The sequence below is a fragment of the Biomphalaria glabrata genome, chromosome 4 (assembly GCF_947242115.1).
Source record: "Biomphalaria glabrata chromosome 4, xgBioGlab47.1, whole genome shotgun sequence".
Lineage (NCBI taxonomy): Eukaryota > Metazoa > Mollusca > Gastropoda > Planorbidae > Biomphalaria > Biomphalaria glabrata.
This window is the reverse complement of record NC_074714.1, coordinates 2,191,501-2,197,500: the sequence shown is the minus strand read 5'-3', so window position 1 is coordinate 2,197,500 and position 6,000 is coordinate 2,191,501. Positions and strand designations below refer to the sequence as shown.

At 35.1% G+C, this 6,000-nt stretch overlaps 1 protein-coding gene across 1 annotated transcript in view; it reads right to left on the bottom strand.

Moving 5' to 3' along the window:
- Positions 1 to 2,315, bottom strand: part of LOC106056129 (uncharacterized) — a 24,475-nt gene extending 22,160 nt beyond the window's left edge. Inside the window, exon 1 of the mRNA XM_056027355.1 lies at positions 2,110 to 2,315. The gene's annotated coding sequence lies outside the window, so the exon portion shown is untranslated. The remainder of the gene's footprint in view (positions 1 to 2,109) is intronic.
- Between the last annotated feature and the right edge of the window lie 3,685 nt (positions 2,316 to 6,000).

The following is a 6,000-nucleotide window of genomic DNA, read 5'->3' as shown; positions in this document are numbered from 1 at the left end:
GAAACACAAACTCACAATCGGCCCCCGAAGTGGTCCACATAGATTCTTAACCAGGATTCGAACACGGGACTTCTGGTTCCAAGTGCTTTACTCCTCAGCAACAGCATCTCCATAAATTCATTTAGGGTAGGCCCTACACTTATATTTTTTTAATAATAATTATTAACCTTAAACATACATTCAAAATTAATTACATGTTACATGTAATAAAGTTTTTGTACAAAGCGCGAATCTATGAATGAAGCTTGCGTTATTAATGAAGAAGTCCATGAACTTTTAATAAAAGTTAGCTCCCCTTAAGTTTTCCTCTGAAAAGTGGTGAAATTTTTTGAAAAATCTGCTTGCATATATAATTTTAAAAATTTGATGGTTCAATTTCGAAAAAAAAAAAAAAAAAAAGCAGCCGTTGTATCAGAACTTTGAATGATCTAAAATATCATGATGTCCGATTTTCATTTTCTCTTCTAGTTTCTGAGATCTAAACGGGACGGACGGACAGACGGACAGACAGGCCACACAAAACTAATAGCGTCTTTTCCCCTTTTGGGAGCCTCTAAAACTATTTTTCAATCTTTTCTTTTTATATTTTTATATTTAGAAAGCACCTGGCAGGTGGCTTCCGAAAGAGACATTATGAAATCTTTTCCAAAGGCCGCGGGATAAACATTTCAGACCAAAAGAAATATACTGCCGAGGACAGACGTAGATGGGTGAAAAGAGAATCTAAAACGACCTCCGGCGGACAACGGTTATGTCTTCGCTGGGAATGGCTAAATATGTAGGTCGCAGCTGGGACTGCGTATCCACGTGAAATACTGTACTCCTCGATAATCTTTGGACTTAAAGACAAGCCTAATAACTATTTTTAAGTTAATATTGACAAATATCTCTGAGATATCGTCTCAGATGAAGGAACCAAACCTGAACATGTGGCCAGAACTGCAGTCTAAAGCGCTGCATTTGCGAAACTCAAAGCAATCTAGAAAGACAAAGTTATAGCCCTCTTGGACGCTGATTGAAGAGCTAGAGAGGAGAGCTTAGCAATGGTATTGTGATGCTACAGAAGAGCTAGAGAGGAGAGCTTAGCAATGGTATTGTGATGCTACAGAAGAGCTAGAGAGGAGAGCTTAGCAATGGTATTGTGATGCTACAGAAGAGCTAGAGAGGAGAGCTTAGCAATGGTATTGTGATGCTACAGAAGAGCTAGAGAGGAGAGCTTAGCAATGGTATTGTGATGCTACAGAAGAGCTAGAGGGGAGAGCTTAGCAATGGTATTGTGATGCTACAGAAGAGCTAGAGAGGAGAGCTTAGCAATGGTATTGTGATGCTACAGAAGGATCCTGAGCATCACTTTCAAAGACCGCATCACAAACAAAGAAATTATAACACAAGGTTACTACAGCGATTGGACTACAATAAAATAAAACGCAAACTTTAACTCTATGGCCATATCACAATGTCCTCGGGGCTCGCCAAGACCTTCCTTCAGGGAACAGCACCAGAAAAAAGAGAAAATGATGGGAAGACAACATAAAAGAATGTCATTTAAAAGAAATTCTATCCAAGGCAAAAGAGAGAAAGGAATGAAGCAAGGCGGTCAACAGATCTCGTGTGGTGCCCAAACAGAAAAAGGGATAGGTGAAGGTTATTTGACAAATGTTACCTACGTATGGTATAAAGATCTGGGAATCGGCTTCCATTTTTTTTTGTCTTAAAAACACAAACAACGGGGGAAATGTCAGCCAGTTTGTTTGTGGTGTACTTTTGTTGTCACGGCAACAACAGTGCCTTAAAGGTCATCCATGATGAGAAAGTTCAAGGTCGTTGTTGTTGTTATGCAGATCCTGACTTCTTCGTTTTAAAAGTAACATTTTTGTCATAAGATTTCTTAAACAACATATTGAAACAGAATAACCTCCTAGAAAAAAATAACAACATGTATGAATATCGTTATATTCGAAAACTAAATTGTCAGTGTTAGTCTAAAATTGATGTTTTGATGTTTATACAGATCTAGTAGATGTCATTCTAAATGTATCAAGATAAAGATTAGTCTAAATTCTAGAATCTAGATTGATTGAAAAGGAAATCAAGCAAGCATGCTCTTACCTTGTGTCAAACGATGAAATCAAATGAGCATGTAATACTAAACTGCAAATGTGTTTCTGGTAGCTTTCCTATATGTTAGTTGTGCCTGGGAGAAATGTTTATATCAACTAGTCACTCAGAAAAAAAATGTTTCTTTCTGTACCAAGTTCTCAACTCTGGTCACTTTTGGTAATTAGTCAAACCTTATAGAAAAAAAAAAAACTTCATGGGGCAAAAGGGGAACATGGAGCTTTTTTGTTTTGGGCTTTTTAAAAAAAAAAAAATACGTTAGAACGTTTGAGTTGAAGATGTTACTGTTACCTGGCTATAGGATGAACATTATTTGGCAGTATTAAGAATTTCTTTAGGGAGTCAATATTTGCAGACGACACGGTTTAAATCCTAGTCTGGTCATGCTGACAACAAATACTTGACGCGAGAGGAGGATGTTGCCTCGCTCTCAGACGGGAAGTGACCAGAACTCTCCTTGTAAGAAGGAAATAAATGTAACTAAAGCGTGTCCTAAATGTTGTAATTTGTTGTTATTACTGTTATTGTTATTAGATAGTTATTGTTGTTAGTATTAATATTGTCATTGCTTTCGGGTTTGTAATTAATACGTCCTGTCACAAGCTTGTTTCAAGACGGCAGAGGATGGGTTCGAACCCGAACCATCGGGGTCAGGAGCACATACCACTCGACCAGCCAGTCATGGTTATGACTTAGTATTAAGACTTGTTATTATGACTTAGTATTATGATTTGTTATTATGACTTAGTATTATGACTTGTTATTATGACTTAGTATTATGATTTGTTATTATGACTTAGTATTATGACTTGTTAGTATGACCCGGTATTTTCTTAATAATAATGGTTTGGTATTATGACTTTATATATAATTAGTTATTATAATTTGATCTTAATCAACCACCGACAATGGTTATGCTTGCCCTGGATGTGGCAAAATATGTAGGTCACAGCTGGGGCTGCTTAGCTATGGGAAATACTGCATTCCTCATCTATCATTGGACTCTATGATAAGCCTCATGGTTGGGTATTATGACCTGGTATTATGGTTTGTTATTATGGTTGGAATGTATAGGCCTATATAGTTTAGTATCATAACCTGGTATTATAATTGATATTATAATTTGATATTATGTTTGGTATAATGTCTTTGCATTATAGCTAAGTATAATAAATTGGTATTATGAATAGATATTATGGTTTGTGAGGGTCGCAACTGGGTCTGCGTATTCATATAAAACACTGCACTCATCTTTAATCTTCTGAATTGAAGACATTGCCTTTATGGTTTGATAATATGACTTGTCCAAAGAATTGTACAAATATTGCCCAAATGTGTTTTCATAAAGAGAACTAAGACATTGTGTTGGTAGCAAACTAAAAGCCATCTGTTAATTTCCTAGCATATTAGATTGGAATTCAAGACCTTCAATTTATCCTGGCATTTCTTTAAGTAAACTTTTCTCTGGGCATTCCTTGGTCACCATAAAACGCAGAGTTCATAAAAGCTTAGCTTCAAATATCAAAGTTGAAACTTTAGTCATTGATGATCTAAACGGAGCTCCGTATTTTACATGCTCATGATAATCTTTGTAATGATAGTTACACACGAGGTCACGTCAACAAAACAGGGCACGAAAAGGGATTTTGATGGATTCACGGTTTGGTCACTAATCAAATTGTGGAGGTCATAGGTCAGGGCAGAGTTCGTTTTGATGACGTAACTTTTTTTTAATTAGTGTGAGTATGACGTTAACGTTTTAGGGTTTTTTATGTTTCTGTGAAATCTAAAACTCAGTTCTGCTGTTACTTTAGAAATTTGTTTTAGAGGAAACTAAAAAGATAAAACAAGCTTTCAAGGAGAAAAGATGAAATATAGAAATCATGTGAAATATAGGCATTAGCTGAAATATAGAAATCAGCTGAAATATAGAAATCAGCTGAAATATATGCATTAGATGAAATATAGGCATTAGCTGAAATATAGGCATTAGATGAAATATAGGCATTAGATGAAATATAGGCATTAGCTGAAATATAGGCATTAGATGAAATATAGGCATATGAAATATAGGCATTAGGTGAAATATAGGCATTAGATGAAATATAGGCATTAGCTGAAATATAGGCATTAGCTGAAATATAGGCATTAGATGAAATATAGACATTAGATGAAATATAGGCATTAGCTGAAATATAGGCATTAGCTGAAATATAGGCATTAGATGAAATATAGGCATTAGATGAAATATAGGCATTAGATGAAATGTAGACATCAGCTGAAATATAGACATCAGCTGAAATATAGGCATTATCTGAAATATAGACATTAGATGAAATATAGGCATTAGCTGAAATGTAGACATCAGCTGAAATATAGACATCAGCTGAAATATAGGCATCAGCTGAAATATAGGCATTAGCTGAAATATAGGCATTAGCTGAAATATAGACATCAGTTGAAATATAGGCATTAGCTGAAATATAGGCATCAGCTGAAATATAGATCTAGGCATCAGCTGAAATATAGGCATCAGATGCATTATAGGCATCATCTGAAATATATACATCAGTAGAAATATAGACATCAGCTGAAATCTATACATCAGATGAAATATAGACACCAACTGAAATCTAAGATCAGATGACAGCTAGACATCAAATGACTGCTATACTTCAGATGCCAGCTACACATTAGATGAAATATAGACATCCGCTGAAATCTAGACATTAGTTAAATATAGACATCCGCTTAAATCTAGACATCAGATGGAATCTAAACATCAGATGAAATATAGGCATCGGCTGAAATCCAGACATTAGATGAAATCTAGACATCCACTGAAATCTCGACATCAAATGAAATATATACAACAGAAGACAGATTAACATCAAATGAACTCTAGACATCAGACGACAGCTAGACATCAGGCTAAATGTAGCGTCAAATGACAGCCAGACATTAGTTGAACTCTAACATCACCAGAAATTAAATCATCAGATGACAGCTATCTTATCTTATCTTATCTTATCTTATTAAATACAGACTTATTAGAACTTGATTGTCTCTGAGGCGTAGTACAACTTTTAACTACATTGTTTTCAATGACACTTGGCTCAGTGCTACAATACCAACTCCTCTCTAGAGGCAGCAGTAATAACTATTGTAAACAGTTTTTATTAGCAGCCCCCGAAAGAGGAAAAGACGCTATTAGTGTTTTGTGTGAAATGTCTGTCCATCCGTCCCGTTTAGATCTCGTAAACTAGAAAAGAGAGTGAAAATCCAACATCATAATATTTTAGTCCATTAAGAATTCTGATGCAACGGCTACTTTTTTCTTTTCTAAAAGCGAAAAATCTAATTTTTTAAATCACTTATGCAAGCAGTTTTATTTTATGGAACACTTAACTGAAGGAATTATTTTTTTTACGAAATGGTTTTTTTTTTTTGAAGTATTTGAGATTAACCATTTACAAAGCAATTAGATCAATTAGATATTCATTATAAGACATCAGTTAGGCCAGGTTTACATCTAACTTCACATTCACCTATCCTTTGGTTTGCTGGACTGCTGGGGCACCACACAAGATCTGTCAACCTTCTTTCTCACTTCTTCCTTTATTTGTCTTTGATCGAATTTAATTCAGATGTTCTTTCTGAAAATACTGATACCTGCTTTTTTACCTGCCTGGATGGACCACTTCGGGGGCCGATTTTGAGTTTGTGTTTCCACACAAACTGTCTTAGTAACCTTGTTTCTTTTATGTTGTCTTCTCGGAGAATGCGATATGTATCCGCCCTTGCATAGTCTTAAATTTATATTGTTTTTATTTCATTGCATAGGGATAGTTTTTATTTCTTTGCATAGAATCACATATACCT